Source organism: Nyctereutes procyonoides, unplaced genomic scaffold, assembly GCF_905146905.1.
Source record: "Nyctereutes procyonoides isolate TBG_1078 unplaced genomic scaffold, NYPRO_anot_genome, whole genome shotgun sequence".
NCBI classification, from domain to species: Eukaryota; Metazoa; Chordata; class Mammalia; order Carnivora; family Canidae; genus Nyctereutes; species Nyctereutes procyonoides.
In genome coordinates this window covers 60,397,397-60,424,228 of record NW_026575052.1, presented here as the reverse complement: position 1 = coordinate 60,424,228, position 26,832 = coordinate 60,397,397, and the positions used below count along the sequence as shown (strand labels likewise).

General features: G+C 42.6%; 1 protein-coding gene and 1 pseudogene across 3 annotated transcripts in view; one reads left to right on the top strand and one right to left on the bottom strand.

Annotated features, from left to right (window-relative positions):
* Positions 1-26,832, bottom strand: part of CELF2 (CUGBP Elav-like family member 2) — an 812,543-nt gene that overhangs the window by 343,182 nt on the left and 442,529 nt on the right. The gene's annotated exons all lie outside the window — the stretch shown is intronic.
* On the top strand, positions 1,189-1,740 carry LOC129513559 (60S ribosomal protein L9-like; annotated as a pseudogene).

The window sequence follows — 26,832 nt, the reverse complement described above, 5'->3', positions numbered from 1 at the left end:
TTAAATGAGGAAATGCATGAGTAGGGCTTGGCGCAATGCCTCGCACATAGAAAGTGCACAAAAACGTTAGCTATTATTATTTCTATGCTATCTCAGCAGGAAAAGGTGAGTGCAAAATGCAATAAAATCAGTGAAGCCTTAAAAAGGGGGAGTAGCTGTGGCCAGCGCTGTTCAAAATACTTATACGTTTTCTAAGAGTCTCAGTGAAAATAATGCACCCATGGACAATAGACTATGATGCATATATATTTTTTTTTGTTTATAAAGCAGGAGTAGAAACTCAGTGTTCTAAAAATAGAGATGCCAACCTATGGAGTACTTACTAACTTGTGCAAATTACTGTAGACACTGACTGCCCAACTATCAGACTACACGTATCCTTCTTCTTCTGGCTATTATTTTTTAGTACTCTCAAAATGCAGCAAGAGAGTACTGCTAAGTGGATGGTAAAAGCCAATAAATGCTTTGACAGGTGAGCCCAGTGTAGTGAGTTCATACCCCATTCAGCTTTTCAACAAATCAGATCATTCTAATATCTGCACTGACTAAAGAGAAAGTATCATTTATTACAGATTTTTATAGAAGTCTATATAATGAAGTGGAAACCAAATGAGAAGAAAGGTTTGAGAGAATTAGGAAACATTCATTCATTTATTTATTTAATAATATTTATTGAGCAGCTGATATACACCAGCTCTGGGAATTCAGTTGACTTGTCAGGAAGCATGAGGACCCTGATGGGCCACTAACCCATAGCCCCCATGGGCTAGTAGTTCAGGATTTTGTGACAATCTTCATTATAAAAACCTATGTGTAGATATGCACAAAGTAACATGTGATCCCAAGACAAGTAGTGAGTAGTGGAATTAAAATTTTAAAAAAAGAAAAAAGAGGGATCCCTGGGTGGTGCAGCGGTTTAGCGCCTGCCTTTGGCCCAGGGCGCGATCCTGGAGTCCCGGGATCGAATCCCACGTTGGGTTCCCGGTGCATGGAGCCTGCTTCTCCCTCTGCCTATGTCTCTGCCTCTCTCTCCTCTGTGTGTGTGTGACTATCATAAATAAATAAAAAAAATAAAGAAAAAAGAAGTGCAAAGGTGATGAGAGGGGATTGGGTGAATTAAGGGATACTTTATATATGTTGATAAAGAAGGCCTTTCTGCTTTTTGCCGTATCTACTGCAAGAAGGAGGATGATTCTCAGCAATCAGACCATCAACATTCCAGAAAATTTCAACATCACTCTGAAGGGATGCATTGTTATTGTGAAAGGCCCCCGGGAAACCCTGCAGAGTGACTTCAATCACATCAGTGTAGAACTCAGTATCCTTGGAAAGAAAAAGAAGAGGCTCTGAGTTGAGAAATGGTGGAGAGACAGTGCAAACAGTAGCCAGTTCTTTTCTATCTGTAGTCCCGTACAGAACATAGTCAAGGGCATTACCCTGGGCTTCCATTACGGGATGAGGTCTGTGTATGCTCACTTTCCCATCAACGTTGTTATTAGGGAGAATGGTTCTCTTGTTGAAACCCAGGATTTCTTGCTTGAAAAATACATCCGCAGGGTTCGGATCAGGCCAGGTGTTGCTTCCTCAGTATCTCAAGCCCAGAAAGAGGAGTTAATTCTTGAAGGAAATGACATTGAACTTGTATCAAGCTCAGCTGCTTTGACTCAGCAAGCCACAAGAGTTAAAAACAAGGGTATCAGAAAAATTGGGGGTGGTATCTATGTTTCTGAACAGGAATAGTTCAGCAGGGCTGATGAATAAGATCTAACTTGTCCAGCTACAGAAACAGCAAGATGCCAGATGATTTTTCAGATTTATTTGTGACATCTTAAAGATGCAATAAATGCTGTGTTGACTGGGGGGAGGAGGGGAAAGAAGGCCTTTTTGAGCAGGTGATATCAGACCAGACTTGAATAACAAGTGTCTAAGAGAGAGAGGGAGAAGGGAGAGCACATGAGCCATCAGAAAAGCATCCCAGTCACGGAAAGAGCAAGCGCTGGCTCCTGAGGCAGGATCCAGTTGGTGGTGTTGAGAACCAGCAAGACGGCCAGCACAACTGAGCAGATTTGCTGAGTACGGCGTGGTAAACGAGAGGGCTAGGCTGCAGAGAATGCGGGCTTTGTAACACACAGCGAAAATAGAGATGTACCAGTGTCTCAGATCCAAGAAGGTCTTTGAAGATAATATTCTCTGTAAAATAAGATGGATACCATTTGGGGAGAGAAGAGAGAAAAAGACACAGCTTCTTTTAAATAAACAGGCCCATCTGTAAAGATAAAACTCTATGATTTGGGAAGAGAAACCTAATGCACAACAAAACAGAGCACCAGCACAAACATTGGGAATGGTAGAAAATAAAACCGAACCAAAACTTGACATCGTCTCACATGTCTGTTCTTGTGTTTGTTGCCTGTACTTTTGGTGTCAAATCTGTGAAATCATTGCTAAGGCTGATGTCACACAACCCCCCCACCCATTTTCTTCTAGGAGTTTCACCATTTAAGGTCCTAAGTTTGTCTTTAATTCATTTTGAATTATTGACTCGTGTGTGGTGTAAGACAAAAGTCCAAAAATTTCTGCGTAGCCAAGGAAACCACAGAGTGAAAAAGCAACCTATGGAATGGGAGGAGATATTTGCAAATCATATATCTGATAAGGAGCTAATTTCCAAAATACAAAAAAAACCTTCTACAACTCAGGGTGCCTGAGTGGCTCAGTTGGTTAAATGTCCGACCCTTGTTTTGGGCTCAGGTCACGATCTCAGGGCCGTGAAATCGAGCCCCATGCCAGATTCCTCATTAGGTGATAAGTTATCACCTCACACTTTTTCGGGTGGCTGTTACATATTTTAAAAAGACAGCAAATGATGGCAAGGATGTGGAAAAACTGGAAGCCTTCTATACAACAGGTGAGAAGACAAAAAGGCATGGCTGCTATGGAAAGCAGTAAGGAGGTTCCTCAAAAGATGAAAAATAAAACTAGCATACGATCCAGCAATCCCCCTCCTGTGTACTCATTCTGAATCTTAAAACATGTGCCCCTTCATATTCACTGCAGCATTATTCACAACAGCCAAGATGTGGAAATAACCAAATTGTCCACTGACAGATGAGTGGAAAAAGAAAATGTGTATACACACACACACACATACACACACACACAAACACACACGGTGGGACATTATTCACCCTCAAAAGAAGAACCCTGCAGTATTCGACAACATAGATGAACTTTGAGGCCGCTATGCTAAGGGAGATAAACCAGCCACAGAAGGATGGATACTGCGTAACTCCATTTACACGAGGTCTCTAAAATAGTTAAACACATACAAGGAGAGTGAAATGGTGGTTGCCAGGGATGAGGGGAGGAGGAAATGGCTAATTGCTAATCAAAGGGCATAAAGTTTCAGTGATGCAAGAAGAGAAACTTCTAGAGATCTGCTGTACAACACTGTGCCCGCAGTTAACAATCCTGCATTGTACTCTTAGACCTCGGTCAGCTGTAATCTGTGATTGCCCCTCTGTTGCTACTGTTCTCTGACATTTGAGGCTACCGCTATTTCTCTTTCTTACTCTCCTTGCATTTTGCTCTCTTTCTTCTGTTTTTGAGCAATTTATCAGGAAAAATAAGAGTCCGGTATCTTTTCACTGCATTATGGGGCCTAGAATCCCGGTTTACCTCATGTTGACCGACCACTGCCTTCTTTACCACCTTTCATTTTGCCTCTACAAGTGCTGTCAACATTCCCTCTAAAAACAAGGTGCATTGGCTTTCCTAAAACCACCATGGTAACAACAACAAAATCTCTTTTTATCAAAAAGGACCTGGAGACAGTTACTAAAACCCTTGCAATTATAGAATGTGCCTCCTTCACTTTATCATTGTCGATTCTCTATTTCCCCCCGATTCCCAAGTTTCGCCAAATATGTTCCCATGTCGCGCTGCTCTTACAAGCATCATAAAGTTTGATTTGCTCTTTAGCGGCAGCACTCTGCAAATTGTAAAGTTATAATCTGATGTGATTTTTATTATAATTGTCATTATCATTACTGATTATTTACGCGATGCCCACAATGCCCTGCCATCATGCTTTCTTGGATTTACAATCTGAAGTCTGCTGATCAGTGACTTTCTGGGCCTCACCTTATCTGGCCAGTTGGGAGGCTCGTGCCTGGAACCGAGAGAATAAAGGAGGGTACGTGGGAGGGACCCCCGGCACATCCCACCTCAGACTTCCCTTGCTCTCAGGCTTCTGTGTCTCAATCGTGTTTTCTCCTGGAAAACGCTGGCCACACCTGGGGCCAGAGAGTGAATAGAAGAACTTCAAGTGCAGAGAACTGACTAGACCTTGAAAGTTGGAATACAGTTTCTAGGGTTTTTGTAACAAGAAGCCTGGAATCCTAGAAATGGGCTATGAGGTCCTGCCAAGGAGCCAAAACTGGTTCCCAACTTCTCAAAAGGCACACGATATGCTTATATAAGATCCTCCTTGCTCATGAATATTTTTGTTAATTTTCTCATACGCATTAGTATGACTGATATTGCTTGGACACCAGGCTTTACAACTGTCTCTTCCTATTTTAATAACTTGTTCTCCTCTCTTCATATTCCGTTTGCAGGCTCAGGGTAATAGCCTACAACATAAACAGTAGCTGTTGAGTCTGGCCAATTGCTTCCTGCCCCCTGCTTCCTAGACAATTGGTAGATGTGGCTCTGATACCCCATTCATAAGCTACTATAATATTCCAAATTGTTGCTATTGCATTCTTGGCACGTATGGTACAATTTTGAGTTCTAATTCAGTCAATTATTCTGGACGCTGGTCAACTTGTAGCTGCCATTCTCCTATGCCTTTATGTCTTGAAAACACACAAACCACATCAGAGACCCAAGGGTTACACGGAACGCTTCCGGTCTTGCCTTCTTAATTTGCCCACTGATCGAGGTCATTGACAAAAACATAAATATAAACAGGAAAATCTTGAGCGAACATACTTTTTAACACAGCTTTTTAAAAAGAAGCAGATCATGTCTGATTAACATTTGATTGTTTTTCCCCAGAGACTCAAATGATCAGAACCGCGAGGCGGTAGTGAAATCGTTAAAGGACGACAGAGAAGGGTTTTTGCCAAGCATTAGGCTAAAATTAGATATTCGGTTTCTGAATAACTGAACAGTGGTGTAAAACCAGTGTCTTGGGAAGTCTGGAAATGTTTTGAGAGCAGTTGTTTTGTTTTGATTTTTGAGTCATGTAATTTCGATATGAGTCAAGTATGGTGATTTCACAGAAACGTTTTTGTAAATCTATGATCAACTTCAAGAAAAGAATCTTCTAATGTACCACCTTTCTCTGAAAGAACCCTTCCACCTTCTTTAGTACTTTCACTTCCATGTAATAGCAAAAATAGCAGCTAAAATAGCAACATTTATTGAGTGCATTCTCCGTACTGGGCACTGGCTTTAACTCTTTGTAGGGAAGACACTTATTCTTGACAATAATCCTGGGAGTCAGGGACCACCGACAGCCCCGTTTTATGGAGCAAGAACCCAAGCCCTGAGGAGTCAGCCGCTGTGCTCACGGCCATGTAGCTATGAAGTGGTGGAGGTGGGATTTGAGCTGAGTCCAATTCCAGGGAACACAGCAGTGAACTGCCAAGTAGACAACGATGTACCTGAATAATAAGCCCAGTGAAGACAATACAATGTACAAAATTCTTCTGTTTCCCTTTAAAAAAAAAAACCTGCAAAATCTCCCCCCACCCCATAATTTCGCAAGGGGATGACATTCAGAAAAATGCTTTCTTTCCATTTCTGTGCTTCAGAGTCTCTAAAGCGACTCACTCCTAATCTTTAAAATTTGTACATTTCACACCAGGAAAGACAGTCGGAGAAGGGAACATTTTATTCCCAAGTGACATTCTGGGTTTAACTATCCTTTGCAACAGTTTTGTTTTGAAAGATCTCCGTGGCTGCATATGAACCAGCCAGATGTCAACGATGAGTCTACCATGTACAATATTCCCCAGAGACTAAAAATACTCCTTGCTGATAGAGTATCTGGAAATACCACGCGAACACCATCGGACCTGATGCATCACTAAGTGTCTGTGTAAACGCCTCTGAAACAACAGATGTTCTGGGCTCCTGCTGTTCCCTCTGAATAACAAAATGACTTGTGGGGAGCTGAAGCTCCCCTCACTTCTCCACAACAGTTTGGGGAAGAACCAATGAGTTTCTGTCCTCACTTCGACTTCGGAAAGGAGCGTCAGACACTGCGCAGGGCCCAGAATCCACCTGTGGCTACCGGCAGGTTTCTGCAGGTGTTTGCCCGTGGGAGGCTGTCAAGAGTTGGCCCAAATCAGGGCAATGCTCCTGACAGAAGAAAATTAACCAGCAGGAACTTTCTAGGTGCCGGAATATCTTTCCGGGACACAGATATGTAGGTGGAATCTGCACTTAAAAATAACTCAGTGATGGGAACAGCAGAGAAGACTACGGCTGAGCAGTGCAGATAGAGGAACAGTTACCTGGAAGATGCGCAGTGAATGATGAGGCCTGACATACAGGATGGGGCCCAGAGAGGGACCCAGGGTTGTAAACGAGAAGCATTTTGAGTTCCCTCAAGGGAAGATAGGGAAAATCTCAAACATTCAGATCATAAAAGGCAGGAGGGAATGTGACAGTCAATGGAAATGGATATGCAACTGTGGTTGGAACTGAAAGGTTAGCCATCATGCTGATGATCACCAATCCTCGTAGCCACAGGTGCTCTGCAATCTCCAAAGCCCTGCCAGGGGCGCCGTGTCATCTGACCAATCAGGAACCTGACACTAGAAAGTGGAACCAGGTCCTGAGCCCAGAAAAGGAGATAAAAGTCAAAGGGAACTAAATTAAAGGTGATTTCAAGTTCTCCTCCCTGAAACTAAAGACGTGAGAAGGGTGCAGGGTAAAACAGCTCCAAGCAAGAAGACTCACCAAGCCTGACGTGAGCTAAGACACTAAGTTCACTTCACAAAGATAAACGCAGATACAAACTGAGTCTGCAGCACAGCCTGTGATGCTCAGAAGAGTCAGAAGACCCATGTCCCAGACTGGGCTCAGTGACTTACCAGCTGTGTCACCGGACGGCAATACCCAAGCCCACTCTTTTTTATCTGCAAAACAACAGTGAAAGGGCCTGCTTCCCATGATCTATGCAAAATGTACGTTTGGTATTGTTGAGTGTTTAGGAGGCCTGCGAAAATGTCACTTTATTTATTTTTATAATAAATTTATTTTTATTGGTGTTCAATTTACCAACATACAGAATAACACCCAGTGCTCATCCCATCAAGTGCCCCCCTCAGTGTCCATCACCCAGTCACCCCCACCCCCCACCCTCCTCCCCTTCCACCACCCCTAGTTCATTTCCCAGAGTTAGGAGTCTTCATGTTCTCCCTTTCTGATATTTCCTACCCATTTCTTCTCCCTTCCCTTCTATTCCCTTTCACTATTATTTATATTCCCCAAATGAATGAGACCATATAATGTTTGTCCTCCAATTGACTCATTTCATTCAGCGTAATACCCTCCAGTTCCATCCACGTTGAAGCAAATGGTGGGTATTTGTCGTTTCTAATGGCTGAGGAATATTCCATTGTATACATAAACCACATCTTCTTTATTCATTCATCTTTCGATGGACAACGAGGCTCCTTCCACAGTTTGGCTATTGTGGACATGGCTACTAGAAACATCGGGGTGCAGGTGTCCCGGAGTTTCATTGCATCTGTATCTTTGGGATAAATCTCCAGCAATGAAATTGCTGAAAATGTCACTTTAAAATGATAATCAGATTGGTCTTTGTCAATCACTTACAAACGTTTCTCAGGAAAACAGAGTCACATCTAAGATCTCTATCGTCTAAGATCTCTCATCTAAGATGTTGTTCCCATCCTACAACTAAGTAACACTGGAACTGAATGGTCAATTTGTGGACCCGGCTTTAGAAACTAAGGACCTCTGGATCTTTTCATTGGGGAAAATAAACCATTTAAATAAAAAGTACCCCAAGTCACACAGGGAGAAGAGAGGAGAGCGTCAACTTAGTGCTCCATGTTTTACTACTCGTGAGCACTAGAAACTGCTGGCTTTCTTCTCTACCCTCCACCCACTGTTAATTGCATCAAGTGGCCAACCCTCATTTTCAGATAAAGATCTGAACGGTGTGTTGCCAATATGGGAAGATATATTTTTGAGGCGGAAACTGAAGAATCACTCTGTGCTTTGCCTTTGAGGTAAAAACAGAAGCTCAACTCTACATCGTGAACTGAAAATTAATTTCAGTCTCGGTCCATGAGAATTTGACCAGGTGGGACCAAGGTTTCTTTAAGATGGTCTACTCAACTTACGTACACCATAGTCGAGAGGTGGGACCAGGGAAAAGAGAAATACAGCAGGCAGTTCTTCTCCTTTCACTAATAGTAAATTGCTGTATATAATCCCATAGCCAGCGGGCATAGCTTAATGCACTAAGCTTCAGGTTTGCTATGCGTAGGCTGTTTAAAACCTTAAGTTCAAATCCCAGAAGGGTCTGTATGACTCCTCATCTCCTTGAGTTTGATCAATTATATTTCATAGATTTTTATTATGTGAGAGACTCAAATAAGGCTTTATAACCCAAATCCGGTTTATCTTATGGAGACTCTAAATACCTTGTACTTTTTATTTATCTAAATATTGAGTTTCAGGCTTTACTGTCTCTTAACACCTTCCTAGCACTTAGGGAGGAAATTGTGTGAAAACTTTTAATTGGGATGAAAATCCTCTGGCAGAATTGTGAGCTACATAATTTATATATGTAGGCTTCCAGTATTGGTGAAAGGATGGATGTAGGAGACCCAGTCCATGAGGCAAAGATGAATCCAACGTGGTATGTGATAGTAACTGCCATTTATTGAATGGCCACCATGTGCTTGGCACTTGATGTGAATTATCTCATTCAATCCTCATGGCTCCTCTGTGAGGTAGATATTTTTATACCCAGTTTACAGAGACTTCCAACAGCTCTGTCCAAAGCCATAGGAGCCGAAAAAGGAGAATAGGATTTAAACACAGGTGTAGCTGATCCTACGTCCACGATGTTCCATTTACGGACACTGCCCTACAATCACTGCATGTCTAAATAGAAGGTAATAACAACAACGTATATGGAAGGCACCAAGAATGCAGTTGTCCAGTGAAAGCCCAAACGAGAAAGGGAATGGGATCCAGGGACTCAAGAAGGGAACCTGGGTCAATCTGCCATAAATTTTCTATCAAGATTGTCTTTAAAGAGCCAGTGACTGATCTTCCCACTCAAGCCATGCCTCATCCACATGGTGAGTGGGCAGGCTTACGGGCAAGGTCTCTAGAAGAGCCCAGCGTGGGTGGGTGCCAGGGTGTAATGCCCTTTCAAAATGTCACAGGCGAAAGTTCTTAGACTCAGTGGAATGTGGACTCTGCTGAGATGGCGTGGTACGGAGACCTGGGGCCCCCAGAAGTCATACCCCATCTGGGAGCATATTCTGTTATCTTTTGCTTTGTCTAGTCATCTCCCTAGGTTCCGGTTCCTGTATTCCTTGCTACTAAAGAAACTCTCCATCCTCCGTTCATAGCCTTCCATCACATGACCATCCTGTTGTGACTGAATCTGGAGTGAAGCCACAGGCAAAATCAACTGTGCTCCATGTTAAGGGTGATTCAATGGGTGCCACTAGTTTTTACGTGTAGTCAGAAACAAAAACAGGGCAAAACGAGGGGTGGGTGGGAGTGGAAATAATCACATCAATTGGAGACATGTTAGATCGGAATTGCTTGAGGATCATCCAGGGGAGATGTATGGTAGAAAACTGGATATAGAGTCTCAAGTAAATGGGAAGTTCAGAAGTGGAGACCTAGGCAGGGAATCGTGGATAGTCAGGAGATACGCTGAACCACAGAGGATGAGCTCGCCCAAAGAGAGAATATATAAAAAGAAGATTAGTGGGTTAAAGCAGAACCCTGGGAAATACAAAAGAGAGAAAGAGACAGAGAGAGACAGAAAGAGAGGAGAATTAGGAGAACAGCCAGAGAAATCAGAGAATCAGGAGAGAACAGTGATGGGGAATATGGTTTAAAGGGCAGCATTTCTCAGAGGATATTCCTAGTTTTATCTAAGATAAGCTTTACAGATTAAAGTAAAAATGCCTTGCTAATTTGTAGCATGAATCTTTAAAGAGGATTATATAGAGAGAGGCTTCTGAAAATATCTGACCACAGAACTCTTCATTTTACATAAAACCTATTCACATATCTCATAACCAAGTTTCCTCAGAACACATTTTGGGAAAACCTAGAGTCCGTTTCCCTAAACAAGAAACTGTTTTTTGTTGTTGTTGTTGTTGTTGTTGGTTTTTAAAGATTTTATTTATTTATTCATGAGAGACACAGAGAGAGGCAGAGATATAGACAGAGGGAGAAGCAGGCTCCCTGTGGGGAGCCTGATGCGGGACTTGATCCAAGGACCCCGGGATCACGCCTTGAGCCAAAGGCAGACGCTCAACCACTGAGCCACCCAGGGGCTCCCCTAAACAAGAAATCGTGATCTCAGTACACAGAGAGAGCCAATATATAAGTATTCAATAGGGGGCCCATTTTGACAATTAGTAAGTCATTGATTACCTTTACCAGAGCAGTTTTAGGGGAGCACGAAGGGCAGAGGCAAGGCAGCAGAGGACCGAGTAATAGGAAGGTAGGATGTGAAAACAGTGCATATTCATTTCTCTTTCAAGAGACCTGGGTTTGGAAGGCCATACACACAGGCTAGGAACCAGAGGGGAGGTAGCTCCAATAGGACATTTCAGGATGGAAGAGCTCTGTGCAAATTTAGGGTGGAGGAAAAACCAGAGATAGAGAGGAGCCGAAAATATGTGGGTGGGTTGAGAGAGTGGGTTGAAGGGGTAGGTGCGGGGACAAGGCACCGGAGATGCAGATAGGAACCAGATGGATGAGGGATTACGGAGTGTGCACATGCAAATAAAGTAGCCAGCCACGAGAATACAGAGAAAGAGGAGCTCAGGGCTGATGGAAAGGACTGGGCAGGTCTCCTCACAAGAGGTGGCCCTTGACCTGGGCCTGGAATGAGCAGGAGAGAAGCAGAGAAGATAGGCATGCCAGAAATGCAAGCCATTCCAAAGGGACAGGAGCCAGAAGACAAGGTGTGGAGGTGCTTGAGAACATAGTGTGCCCAAGAAAGGACGTCTGGGATTGGAATCCCAGGCCTCTTCATTCTTAGCTAGTTCCCTTTGCATCCGATGTCACTGATTCCATGGAATAGGATGTCTGATTGACTCCAGGATCCTTCACAGTGACACGCTCATCCATCTGTTGATTTGTACTTTGGGGCCCTATTTTATTATCTGCTTCCCCATACCTAAAGTTGCACAACCCAACTTTTCTACTGAAAGGAAAAGGAGGGTAAAGAAACACGCAGTCTCCTCTTGGTGGACTGAAGAGTATCAACAAACAAACCTGGCCAAAACAACCCAAAATCTTGGGAGTAAAAAAATTACACATCCAATCTGGAACTTAGAGTTCAGGCAAGAGATTTATGCAAGACCAGAACCTGGAAAGAGAGGTGTATAATAGATCTATACGAGACGGTATTTTCCACCTTCCTGGAACTACATCTTTTTCTAGACAACAAGATGGGAGTTGGTTTTCGATGATCACTGTTTACCACTTACAGGGATGAAATAATCAGTATTTTTGGTAATCGTTTTTAAAAACAATTATTTTAAAAGGTTTTCTTGCCTGGGCAATTCAAAGCAAGGACTCCGTAAGTTATCTCTTGCTTTCAGAGGAAGTGTGAGTACGGGGGCTCAGGCGTATTCAGGAGACATTTCTCCAAAACATGTTTGCTCTGCGCAGACTGCAGAAGCAGAAGCTTCTCAGCTGTTTTCCTCTAGAACATTTCCACTCTCTAGCTAACGTCATGTTAAAAAATAATAACAGAAATGGAAATTATTCCGTTCTAAAGATGTCATTCTAATCAGAAGGCTGTCCCACTCAGTTCCTTGATGAGGCCTCTTTGTTAGTCCACGCAGCAGCTGGGGGAGGTTGCTCTCCACCCCAAACAAATATTTAAGCAACAATTATTAAGTGGCAAATTGGTAACCTCAGACACCAGCATCACCAACAGCCTGTTGAAAACAGGACCATTAGACGTACATATCTTTAATTGCCACAGACCATTGAGCTTTGCTGAGGACAAATATCTCCACTCCTGTGGGGAGGCTTATATAAACAGACCTCAAGTAGCTGCCCGTTACTTCAGATGTGTAGGGGATGCATCTGTATTCAATATGTATTCCGAGGCAAGGAACTATGGAGACCATTTCTTCCTTTTTGTGTAATGGGTTAGTGAATACATGAATGTGCCTATGAGTGTGTATGTGTGTGCACGTGTGTAAGGGACAGAGAGGGAGACAAGGAGCCCATGCGATATTGAATGTGCTTCTGTATGTGCAGCAAAATAGGAATGTTTGTAGTTTGCTTATTATTATGTAAACCAAGGGGACAGACTGGTTGATCCACAGGCAATTATTTGCTGTACTTAATGGCTAAGTCTCCATTTCGATTAAGAAAACGCACCTTCAAATCCTGGAAGCCCCCGTGAGTCACAGTCCTTAGAGACACCTCATTGTTTCTGCTTCCCCATTAGGCCCACCCTCGCCTGCAACTTGGTGGAATTCAATCCACACCTTTTGGGGTTTGCGCAAATCCCGCATTTTGAAACAGTCCCTGGATACTTTTGTTAGAATCATACTCCCAACCTCAGCTGTTCTTCCTCCCAGAAGAAAATCAAAGTCTTTGTTAATCCCATTTCTGTATTATTAGAGTCAGTTAAAAGTATTCTCATTCCTAACAAGAAAAAAAAAAGGTCTTTCAGACCTTGGAGTCATTTCCTTATTATTCATTTTAACTCCAATCATTAGAAGTGTATCTCTTTAACTATCACAAAAAAGAAATTTTATCAGTAATCATAATGGTCGGACCTTCAGAGTGGATTCTTTACCAAGAAAATATTGCACTTTAGGAAACTGTCCCACTCTGATGACTGAAAGTCTTTTACTACTAGTATCTTAAGCAAAATGCGCTGATATGGTGTCATTTTTGTTACACATTATTTTCAGCCTAAAAGAACAGAGTGAAGAATGATACAATCAGAACACAATGCACAGGCAGCAGCAAGTTATCTAAAAGAATCCTGCCCCCACCCCGCACACCCCCACCTCCTACAAACAGCATAAAGTATACAGTACTCCTTGAGTTTTGGAAACCGTAACTCCTCATTTCTCCATTTCGACATCAGAAGAGACACAAAGCAAACTATTTACATAGTTTAAAATACAGCATGATATATGTATAGATGTATATTTAACTTTGGGAACATCGCTAGGTGGCAGCTGGTATTCTAAACATCATTATGCATTCCACCCCGTGCAATGGAATACAGATTATTTATAAAATGAAAAATTAGGTGCTCCACATTTAAAGGCCAAGATTTTTTTTTTCTAGGTCAAAAGAATGAAAGTTTTAGCGATCTTAAAAAAAAAAAAAGATGCACTGCCAGTTCTTGCTTATTAAGCAGCAATGATTAAGTTGGTGCTCTCCCCAGTACCTCCCGCTCCGCCCTCCCTGAGGCTGACGGCTCTGAGAGAAGACGGAGGCCGAGGCAGTTCATTTTGCTCCTCTTACCACCTCTGAATATCAGTCTGGAGGGACAGAGAGGCTGAACCCGTAGGCTTAAGGCAAAATTTTCAGATCATGGTAGATTTTAATGACTGATGCTCTCTACTTTCTTTCTTTTTTTTTTCTTTTTTTTTTTTTTTTTAAAGATTTTTCTTTATCTGAGACGGAGAAGGAGAGCATGCATGAACAGTGCGGAGGGGCAGAGGCAGAGGGAGAAGCAGACTCCTCGCTGAGCAGGGAGCCTAACCAACCATGGGACTCGACCCCAGGACCCTGCGATGATGACCTGAGCCGAAGGCAGACGCTTAACTGACTGAGCCACCCAGGCACCTCTGCTCTCCACTTTCTAAGGACTAAAGATAATGAAGCATTTTTCTTTTTCTTTTATTTTCTCTTCTTGACTTTAATAGCCAATATCATCATGCCATGCCCCCTGCAAAGCACAATTTTTAGATTTTCCTGAGATGCTTTGCCTATTGGTCTATGTGGAAGCACACCCACCTTCCAGAACATTCCAATTACATGAGGCATAACTGACCAAGGACCACAGCTGCTGTGTTCTGAATCCACCAGCACACTGGCTCCGGGTCACGCTTCCAAAGAGCTGCTCCCAGCCACTGATTGGGCACAGAAGGGATAGTAAGACAAGCCCGTTCCTGGAAGACCCAGGATAGCTCTCACTCAAGGACCCCCAAGCCTTGTGGAATCTTTGTCGGATTTGGGTTTGGTAACTTCTACCCAGCCTTCCTCTCCCTCAGGGTCAGCCGTGCACTGCAGTCTGGCCACTCTCCCAGCCTCTTCCAGCTCCTTCTCCATTTTCTCTCACAGATACTTCTAATAAAATCCTTTCATGGGTATTTCCTTCTTGGTGGCACCTCCTTCTCAAAGTACCCAAACTCGAACAGACTAAAATTCTATGTGCAATCAGGTGTAGGAAAGAATGAATCAATAATCAATGAAGTCAGCATCACAGAGTGTCTGTGTATGTGTGTGTGTGTACTTGGGAATTTCCTGGCCACAAATGGCCAGCTCGGAACAGCTGCTCTGGTTCACCCCAAACAATACCCATCAGATAGCTGGAGGAATTTCTTTTTCTTTCTGATTTGCCAATGGTGATGACTTTCTTCTATTCCTTTAGCCCCAAATGATACAGAACTTGCTGGTACCTGGGATCTGGGGTGGGTTCTGAGGCAGTCCATGCAGTGAGTGATACAGGGCTACAGGGGCTGATGGCAACTCATGATGCCTTGCAGCTATCCTGGTCCTGACTCTGGCCACCCGGTCCTGTCTACCGATTTCCTTAATTCCCTATTCCCAGACATGCTTCCCTTCCTCAATGGAGAAGACCTGCTCAGCATCAAGTACTTTGGGATTTCTCCTGAAAAGTAAGTGAATGGATGTTCCAAAAAACACCTCCATCAGCTGTTAGTTCTTTGTAAATCTGAAGAAGGAAAGGGAAGGGTTGTGGGCATAGTAGGAAGCCTATGGGAGTAAAGCTACAGTGATGGTGCCTGAAATATCTAAGTAGGCTTGTCCACTGCTGGCCCTTGAGAAGAAAGATGGGAATTATGAAAAAGAAGACCAGGAGTATCCCCAGTGGTTTATGCCACGTAAACCACATAAATATGGGGAGTACGTGCAGTTCTCCCCGAACTGTGCTTTGTCATGACCCAGCCATGGAAGGAAGACACATCCTTCTCCCTCATCACTGTCTGGCTGACAAAAAGGGAAGGGCAAATGGAATCTGAGTGAACTTCAGTGGAGGTGGGCATAGCCCCATAATACTGCATGGTGGATAGCTCCCCAGTGTGCCAAAGAAACTCAATGTGTCCAAAACAGAACTTCCATCTCCTTCCTCTCTGTCCCTCTATCTGGCAACCCTGTTGGTTGGTGGTGATTTGTATCACCGTAAATCCCAAGGGTTTCCCTTAGCAACCCAGTATTAGGATCCGCAGTATTATTAGAACTATCTTTGGGTGAATTATGAGTTAGAGAGACATTTGCTATGATTGCTTATTGCAGTTCTTCTGTGGCAAAAAACATTTTGAGTTTTCAAACAACAGATACTAAATAAACTAGAATATGATCCATTCATAAGTTGGGTAGTAGCTGTGCTAATGATGTGGAATACATCCTCACTTAGAAAATGATTATTATCATTAATCAGTTAGAGCTATTCATTCATAGTCTGATATATTTGGAGCTCAGCTTGATCTCTTTTAAGTCTTTTAACTTCTGCGTTTAGCAGCTAGTTACTTGACAACATTTGTTTCTATGAGTAATGTTGCTTTGTGCTCCTAAACTCCAATTAAAAACTGGTAGAGATCTGATATATCAGCAAATAAAATTTGAAGGAGACTTTAAATATTAATCGGATGCAATGATTCTCAGGATATGGCCTCAGGATCAGTAGTATCAGCATGACCTGGGCATCATCAGAAATGCAAATTATCAGCCCCACTCCACACCTCCTAAATCAGAATCTCAGGGGGTGGGGCCCAGAGTTGCATTTTAACAAGCTCCCCAGTTGATTCTGATCCATACTCAAGTTTGGGAACCACTGGCCTCATGAATCTACCATCTTTAGGCTAGGATTATATAAATCATGGGTCGTGTAAATGGTTTTAAGTGTGCTATAGGTAATAATCCCTGTAGAAAGCATGAAAATAGCTCCAAGAATGAATCTTACCTTTTATTTTAAAAGATTTTATTTATTTGAGAGAGAAAGCATGAGCAGGGGGAGGAGCAGAGGGAGAGGGACATGTAGATTCTGCACTCAGTGTGGAGCCCAGGGTTGGGCTCCATCTCACAACCCTAGGATCATGACCTGAGCCGAAATCAAGAGTCAGATGCTCAATGGACTGAACCACCCAGGCGCCCTGTCTTGACTTTTAAAAGAGTTTTCAAGCCAGCTGGGGAATCTCAGACACATGAAATTATAACAGAAAGCTGATAGGACAATAAATCATTAAATTTGTGTAAAATCGAACTGTAACTACAGGATATTCAAGAGAGGATACTATATTATTATAATATAGCCCAATATTATATTATTGGGCTATATCTCTTTGGATATGATTCAACATTTGCCTCACAAATATATAATTAATTTTGATGGCAAGATATTCTTCTAGTAAATGAGGAAAAAAGAGGCTAAAGCCTTATTTTCTGGACCCCAAGAATTGGGTTAGGGTTAAATTTCATCTTGTTTCTAAATGCACTTTGTTTTCATCTTCAAAGACAGTGACTCCGCAGCCTTTCTGAGCAAATCATGGCAGTATTTTACCACTGTGAGAGCTGAGAGAGGTTTTCATGCCCAGCTGAGAGCTTTTCTTGTTGACCAGAAAAAAGCTCTTCATAGCTAATTCATAATTGCCACTGTGAGACAGTGGGATGTGAAAACATTCTGTAAAGTTTAAAAGTTATGCACAAGTTAGATATGTGCTACCGTCATTATTACTATTGTTTGATTTAAACAGTGGCACTGCTTCTGCATGAGAGGGCTTAATGATGTTGTTGACTCTAAAATGATGACATGAGAAAGGAAGGGTCACGTGCGGTTTAAAATTAAAAAAAAAAAAAACAAAACAACACAACCTATTTCCTCATTCCTTCTGTAGATGTGTCTGAAAACGTACAGCAGACAAAAGCCCCAGGCTTTCTGTTGCTCTCAAGATATTTTTTTTAAGTTGCTGCAATGACATAAAATCAAATCCCTTTGAAAGGTGGATGGTCTCAGATATAATTCTATAAACCTGATCCTAAAACTAAAAAAGGCAATAATTTGCTCACTTTTGGTGGTCATTAATTCTTTGAAGTTACAAAAGTACTTATTTAGGAAATTACCTTTTCCAGGGCACTAAATGACATCTTAAAAGTCTGAAAGTGTTAAATCGCCTTCCAAGAGTGGTCAGTTTACTCCTTAATCACTGATCACATCCATCTAAATAGCTTCAATTTCCTTAGTGCTAGATTCTGATAAATATAAAGCACCTTTATAGGCATTATCAAATCATCCTTTCCCATAAAGTTAGGGTGGGGGAAAGGGAGCCCCTGAAAATGATTTTAGAGCTTCCCCAGTAAAGGAATACCATGGCTTTCAGAGATTTTAACTATAAATTTGTCCAGTAGTTGCGAAATAATATCCAAATGTTGTGCTTTCTTTTTTATTGGTCATGCTCTGTGATACCAAGGAAGACATCTAGTCTAATATCTTCTTGATTCCAATTTATCCTTTCAGGCTGAACGGGAGCATATAATATTAGAATTTAGGTTTTGGCTAGGAGTAAAGCTTTCTGAAGTTTTTTTCAATAACTGTGAATATGGTGGGAACTCAACAGCCTTGTTCATGAGGAATCGCCACGGGCAGGTAGGCATTTCCGGGCTAGAGTGGAAATGGCTGAAGACTCATTGCTGCCTTTGCACTGAAATCAACACAGTCAAATGACAAGTTCAGGAGGGGACCCCTTCCTTCACCTAAATGGACACATTTACCTATTCATGTGACTTGCACTCTGACTTAAGTTTGCTACCCTTACCCACAAGTCATAAATTAAGTCTAGTTCATGGGCTACCTCATTATTTTCCAATAAACCCAGGGACTAAAAAGAGCTTCCTTCAAAGTAGAAATTCATTATGACAAACATATTGGGCGGGGGTGGTCAGTGGACCTGTCATTAGATGTGAACACACACAGGAACTATGGAGGGATTTCAATCCGTCAGGCAAGGTAACCCAGTATGTTCTTATCCCATTTTTCACCTAAGTCTCTCTAGGTTTTAGCTTCATGGGTTGCTTGTGTGCATACTTCTAAGAAATTTTGAGGGAAAGCTCTAACCCTCGATGCTGAGGAGTGTGAAAGACCCCATTAAGTAGCCAAGGTTAAAGACGGCAACCTTAAGTGTGGAATAGAAGAGCAATAATTTTTCAGTGTTGACTAAAAAGAATTTATTTAGAGAGAAGGTTAATCCATTTGACTTACCAAGATGGTATTTAACATTAAAATATGACACTTGGAATGCAGGGAACCAAAGGCCATGCAACAGAGCAGAACCTACCTCAGCACTAGCCCATGGTTTGGATGACCTTAGGAGATCTTTTAAGAAATATTAAATTTTTCTCCTACTTTTTTCCTATCATCTCACCTCTTCCCTCTATTTCCTCACTAGAGTTGTTGAGAGACTTCTTGTTATACTATATTTTCTCTGTTACTTCAAGCACAAAAACCTCTTATGGTAGAATGATGGTCTTATCCTAGAACAAGTGGGGGTTCCAAGGGCTCTTCGAGGTCTGTGGGTTGCTGTAGAAAAAGCCAAAGGAGACAGGGCAGGGCTCCCGGACTAGCACTTGGAGCCCCATTTCATTTCTTCTGAAATCTCCACCAGGTGCTCCCGTGGGACTTGTGGGTTAGAAGTGGGAGAGAAGATACAGCCTTTTCTAACTTTAGATTCGATTTTTGCCTTTCATCTATACTTGGATTAGGAAAAAAAAAATCAGAGGAAGAAAAAAAGAGGAAAAAGTATACCCAGGAAGACAATAAAAGATTAATTTAAAAATTAAATAATGTGGAAAAAATTTCAAACATCTTTTCTTTTTTTTAAAAACTAAATCTTCAGTGCCACTGGCACTACTGTTTAATTAGTCAAATGAAGAAATTTACCTGGATGAGAATGTCACGCACTCCTTCTTCAACACGGTAATATTTCACGATATACTTTTGGTTTTTATCCTCAGGAAGTCAATATCCCAAACTATAAATACACAGTTTAATCTTCTGCCAATAAAATGAGGTCAGCTTTCCTTTGGGTCTCCTTTAGAACTTGAGATCATTATCCCCTACTCCAAATCCCCTCACCTACTTAAAGACCTTACCTCTTCTCTCTTTTTTTTTTTTTTTTTTTTTTTTTTTAGGGAAAAGAACAGAAGCCTTTTAATTCCCAATTAACTCTTTGGCCTTCCTTAGGCCTCAAAAAAAAAAAAAAAAGTCTTGTAAAAGGATCATATTGGAATTCAAAGTCCATCGAGCAGCTGGAGGCTGTGCTAAAGAAATAGGTAGAGATATCAGAGCAATGAAAGAGATTGCCATCGTTGTTATGTTCTCTTTAATCCCATTAGCCAAAGAGAATGCTGTACTTTGAGAAATTTAGGAGCAGCGAGTTGTCTGGCTAGAGGCACAACTAGTTACAATACCTCCCTCTAAAATGTGCCTAGCGAATTTAAATCTATAAAGCTAATGCCCAATTAAGAAGAAAAAGGAGGCAGATTCTCATACCTATTAGGTTCGCTGTAAAAAATAAGAATGACCTAACTCTGCCTTGAGCAGAACAACCAGCCAGATGTAACACGGAGTCTCTGCTACCCTGCTCTGGTAGGAAATGGGATGTTGTGTCAAATCAAACACTGTTTAATTGACTATTATCAAAAATACTAGGTATGCATTACCAATCTGCTAGATATGGAATACAGTAAAATACCTCACACTAAAAAAACATGGAACATATTTTAGTCTTTCTCTGATGATTCAAGACATTTCAGAACATTCCACTGCCTCTAGGTCACCAAGACGAACCTCAATTTTCACTATGCCCAGTGAAGCATGGTTATATCAATTAATAGAGGTTTCCATTTGACAGAATGTTCTAACAACTAGCTTTAACAGTATATTGTTTCTACGGGGTGGGTACTAGACACAACATGAATACCAATTAGTTGGATTTTTTGCACAGGAAGGCAGGCCATTGGCTCAGCACCTATGTGAGTACTGGCTTTGTGTGCTTTGAATAGCCAAGATTTTGGGGAAAGAAGAGTCTCTGCCATTAACAATGGGTAGGGATGAGGAGAGAAGTACAAGTTGCTTCAATTCCTCCCCCGTTATCCTTAGAGCACACGTAACAGAAAGCTTTCCAGTTGTAAAAATCTCAGGCTTCTAAGGGCCCCTGGGTGGCTCAGTGGTTGAGTGTCTGCCTTTGGCTCAGGTTGTGATCCCGGGGTCCTGGGATCGAGTCCTGTATTGGGCTCCCCGCAGGGAGCCTGCTTCTCCCTCTGCCTGTGTCTCTGCCTCTCTCTCATGAATAAATAAATAAAATCTTTTAAAAAATAAAATAAAATAAAATCTCAAGCTTCTAGAGCTCCAGTGTCCTCAAGGAAGAGTGCACCATGGGCTGGAAGGTCTGGTAGGAAGTATACTCTCTGGCCATAAAATCCAAACCGCAGTTCAAAGCCATCCTGAGTGGTGGGAGAGTTTCAGAGCCTGAAGCAGGAATCCTGACAGCTTCATGTGTATGCTGATAACCACTGTGCTGGAATAAAAGTATGCTGGTGCTAATCTTTTTTTCAGTCTGGGTCACACAAGGTGACAGCTACTGGTGCTAATTGAAAAGGAAAACGATAATTCAATGCTATAACACTTTTCACCTGCTTCATGCTTTTTCATCCAGAAGACTAAAAATACACTGGGTTTTTTTGTTGTTGTTTTTTCTTACAAAGGAAAGTCAGGTAACTTCCCCTAGTATGGGTCATTCCCTGTCTTTGAAAAGTCCAGACAATACTTATGTGATGACAGCGCCTTCTGCAGATGGGCCAGGAAGACCTGAGGAGGAAAAATGTAATATTCAATCTTCAAACTGCTCTGAATAGCACAGGCTGGAGATTCAAAAACATTCTTGCAAACCCATGTCGGTCAAAGCACCCAACAGGAGCCTTATCAGCCTCTCTTGTAAAATGCATGTAACAATGTTCTTTTTAAGCATTTTTTTTTCTGAGCAGAACTCAAAGTGTTTTAAATGCTCAGTAAATATTTATGGATGATAATCACGGTCTCCCATCTCCCATTAAGAGTACAATGCCTCAAAGAAACAATGATGGGCCATAATGAAAATGTACCTCTGTTGATGACTGATATGCAGAAGGTCATAATTGTAAAGTGCCACAAAAAGACATTTGGCTTAGTCTGTTCCGGCTGCTGTAACAAAACTACTGGAGACCAGGTGGCGTAAACAACAAATGTTTATTTCTCCTGGTTCCGGAGACAGAAAGTCTGAGATTAAGGTGCCCGCAGGTTCAGGACCCTCTTCCTGGTTTGCAGACGGCCGCCTTCTTGCTCAATCTTCACATGGCTGAGAGGCATGATCTCTCTTATATCTCCTCTGCTAAGGACACCAATCCTGTTCGTGGGGGCTTTACTCTCATGATGTAATTACCTCCAAAAGTCCCCAACGCCTAATACCATCCCACTGCGAAATAGGACTTCAACATACGAATTTGGGCCAGACACAGACATGCAGCCCATGGCAGTATTAAACTGGTTCTGGAACTTCTTCGGATTGCAAAAATGAGTTGGCCTAGTCTGTGACATGCCAACCGAGCACAGTACATGCATACACAGGTGGTGATTCGTGGCCCTTTTCTCTGTGTGTTTTCTAACATATCGGGAAGGCAGAGCCATGAGAACACACTTCAGAATGGAGGGCAGGGCAGCCAGCTTTCCCAACCAGAGGGCTTCAATCACAGCTTTGCCAGGACGCTCTGTGTTCCATGCACGTACCCTGTGGAACCTCAGGCTGGGGCAAAATATCTCAGGCAGATGGCTGGGTTTCTCACTTCCGTCTCCCTGGCTCCGCAGTTTGTTCTATCTTCCCCTTTTAAAATGTGGTTCATTCTAGAGACAGATGAATTGGTACACATAGTACTTCTGAGGATAGATCCACGGGAAGTCAGCCGCGAAGCTTGGGAGAAGCACTATCTCTGGGAAGAAGCCAAGCACAGATTTCAGTGGAACACCTCCCTCAAGCTCAAACAAGTTTTTCTTTCTTCGTTGAAACCTGTTCAATTCCCTCCATACACCCCACTCTCTAGACAGATGGACAAAGAGACAGATACACACTTATTTTGGTCTAAACATTTCTTTGACGAAGTTTAGCGTTCAGTCAAGCTCGGTTACCTACTGCTCAAGAATCATTCACATGCAATCTGTCGACCTCACCCCAGTCGGGGAACACTTCATAAACATTCCCCAAGTCCCAACAGTCCTCAGGGAGAGACCACAGAAACAGCACCACTCACAGTACTGCTCAGAACGATCTCCTCCCGAACAACGGGAAGCGTTTCTAACGTCATCTCATGTAATGTCACCATGGCCTGGCGCGAAGATGTAGTAGACTGTGTGGTCCCACTGAGGGAAATGGGGACACTAAGGAAATCTCGGTCAGTCTGAGAGTAAAGGACTTGTGGGTCTGCTCTGGGCTTCAGACTGGTTCCTACCCACCAGCTAGCAGCTCTTTTGAAGACTCATAATGCTGAGACCGGTGGAAAGATGGAGAGCTCTATTAGCGATGGGTCATTTTACTAGGAGGCAGGGAGAACAGAAGTTGTCATGTAAAGTCTTCTCACTGACCTTAACCTGTCTGCTTTATTTCTAGGAAGAGACACACACACACACACACACAGAGAGAGAGAGAGAGAGAGAGAGAGAGAGAGAGAGAGAGAGAAGGAGGGAGGAAGGGAGGATCTACTCAACAGTCCACCAGGCAAACTCTGGAACAGCTGTTTAAAGCAGAACCTGGTTAATTCCAGTGCTTTCCTTTGGCCTTAACTCACACTGTCTCACAGGTGAATCAATTCATCCTTTTACATTCAAACAAAAGGCGTTCTGGGATAATCTTTCAGAGAGGGAATGACTCCCTCAGGATGCATACACACAAAAAGAACGCTAATTCTATCATAGCGCTAATGTACCATGACTAGTAATATACTGCTCTCAATAAATTAACCAGTACCTTCGGTCATAGCTAAATGCATTAAATCAGTTTGAGTGAATTGGTGGGAAAACTGGTTTTACAGGATAAAGAGATAATGAATTATCACAGGTGGGAAAGTCAGGAGCTCCAGAGTGCCGCAGCAAAGAAAGGACTTGGGAGGGAAGATGGCGGCTGCTTTGACTTAGTCTGAGGGTTGTCCTGTGGAAGATTCTACGTATGTTCCCGAGTGCCTGGAACACAGAGCTGGGACCGGCCAGTGATGATACAGGGAGGCAGAGTTTGTTATATTATAAAAGGATCTAAGATGTAAGGGGCACCTACTAGGCATGAGTCACTTTGGGGGGTGGTTTTACAAATGGCGGCTCAGAGAACTGCCTGCCCCCTATGCTGTACAGTAGATATTACTTAACACCACGGTATTGGGCACCTGGTTGGCTCAGTCGGTTAAGCTTCTGCCTTTGGCTCAGGTCATGATCCCAGGGTCCTGGTGTGGAGCCCCATGTAGGCCTCCCTGCTCAGAAAGGAGTCTGCTCCCCCCCTCCCCAACCCCCAGCTCGGGCTCACTCTTTCTCTGTCAAACAAATAAATACAATCTTAAAAAAAATAATAATAATAACACCGTGGTAGAGAAGTTAGCACCTGAGGATCAGAGAAGTTGAGACACTTGCTTGAGGTCAAAGTGCTTATAAGAGACAGAGACAGGATTCGATCCAAGTCTAGGCCACTCCCAAGATAATGCCCATTCAACGGCTGCCTCCCCCAGGAAAATGCTACTGGAAAGGGTCAGGAACATGCAAGTGAACACGGCCCTGGGAACAGCTTCCATTCGTGACAGGAAAGCAGTTTCTCTAAACCGAATCTTAAAATCCTAAAACGTTGATTACGGGCTTCTCTGGAAGAAATAGAGTGGAGAGACCGTAAGCTTTCATTCGTCTTTCCTTCACTTCTTATTAAGGGCAGTTTTGTGGCAGCAATAAAGTAAAATAACTCAGTATCGATGTTCGGTAAACTCCCCATCCAACACAGAGGAAAAAGGGAAGAAGGATGTTGCTATAAAAATATCCGTAAACTGATCCATCCACGTAAGACCACTTTAAAAGCCAGGGCAGATGGATTCTCAGTTGCCCTTTCCTTCCCATTTCTGTCTAACAAGTGCAATCTTTCCTAACGTCTGTCTGAACCATTCCAAATGACGCCTTGATTTGCAGTGATGGGCCTAGGAGGAAGCCCCGAGCTCTGCTAAGCGTTTCACGGCTCGTCCTCCTTTGCCTCTCTGAGCTTCGGATTCCTTGTGAGTAGCATGAAGGGACCCCTGTGGTCTCTTTCTCCTCCGCCTACACAAACACCAGCACATCCCTATGACAACATCCCCTCGTCTTGGCTTATGACTGAAATTACTGTGTGTGAGCACAGTAGGTGGCTAAGAATATCGCACAATGGATGACAGCCGGGAGCCAGAGGACTCGGCCTGAAATCTCAGCCCCCACCCCATGGCTGGCTGTGAGACCTGGCAAAGCATTTACCCTCTCTCTTCCTCTGACCCTGAGTGAGTTTCCACATCCGTGAAATGGGGCTATGGACAGCACCTGCATCACGTGGTTGTCTGACCATTCAATGAGTGAATGAGTGTGCGCTGTCACTACTATTACGTGGTGGCAGTGGCCTCTGGGTCTCAGGCTCATCCGTGGGGCTTTGAGAAAACCCCATGTAAAGGCTCTACTCTAGATGGTGGGAGCAGCAGATTTGGGGGTGCAGTCTAGGAAGCTGCCAAGTCCTGATGCACATTAGAGGCAAGAGCGTGTGGCCCTCAAAGCTGCCTTGCTCAGTATGGTCGAGTGAGAGGCACCCACGCTTTACACCCAGGCAGCCTTGGGTTCGAACACTGGTTTGGCCATTTCTCAGCCATGTAGCCTGGAGCTGGTCACTGATTTCCTGTGAGTCACAGTTTTCTCATCTGTAAAATGGAGATGGTACTACCTTTCTGAGATTGTGGTGTTGAGGTTGAAAGATCTGTGAAAGCTGCAGCAGGCAATCAACTGGTGATGCTTTTAAAAATGTATACTTCTCTTTACACAGATTGCTCAAACAGAAGGAAAGACAACAGAAATGGGAGAAGTGCTGGCTACTTGGGGCCTGTGGAAGGCAGTTAATCTTCTAAGAACTATGAATTATCACTTGTCTTTTTTTAAGATAACAGATACACCTGTATGTTACTTTTTTTCCCCTTCTGAACAAAACAAATTTATGTATTCCTTGCTACCTATCTTTTTTTTTTCTTTTTACTTAACAATATATCTTGGGGATTTTCCCAAATCAGTATATACAGAAGATCCTCATTTTTATTCTACAGAAACATGGTATTCTGCTCAAGTGAGGTCTCATAATTTAACTGGTCTCTCATTGAAGAGCAGTTGGGTGGTTTTCTAGCATTTTCTTGTACAAACAATGCAGAAATGAAGAACTCTTAGATAAATCTTTTCACACAAATACATCTGTAGGATAAATTCCTAGTGAAGTCGTTGGATCAGAAGGTTTGTACATCTGTCATCTTGTTAGAAATCACCGACTCACCCTCTACAGACTTTGCACCAATCTGTACCCCCATCAGCAATGAGAGGGGGCCTGTTTCTCACACCCCCATCAACACACTCTCCTGTCAAACGTTCTCATCTGTGCCGATCCAAAGGTCAAAAGGCAAATCTCTAATTTGCCTTTCGAGTACACTTGGGCCTACTTTAGTATGTTTTAGGACACTCCGAATACTCTTTTCTGGGCAATGATTATTCCTATCCTTTGCCTATTTCTCTGTTGATTCGTTGGGCTTTGTCATTTTGATTTATAGCAGCTCTTTACATATTTGAGTTGGCAGGCCTTGGTCTGTGATATGAATTGCAAATATTTTTTTCTAGCTTGTCATTTATTTTTTGACTTTGCCTATTGCTATTCACCCCCAGTCCCGTATTTGTTACGTTGCCATGCAGTTTTTGTTGTTGTTGTTGCTTTTTAGGGAGTTAAATTTATCTACTATTTCTCTTATGGATTTTAGGGTTTGTATTGAGGTTTCAAAAAAGGCTTCCCCACTGTGATGTTATCAGAGAATTCTCTCATGGTTTCTTCTGATACATGTATTGTTTTGCATTCTGAACTGAAATCTTTGATCCATTTGAAATGCATGCTGGTGGAAGGTACATATATAATATTTTTTTAATTGACTGAATTCCATTACTTGTATTTAAAGAAGAACTATTTTTAAAAAATATTTTATTTATGTATTCATGAGAGACCCAGAGAAAGGGGCAGAGACACAGGCAGAGGGAGAAGCAGG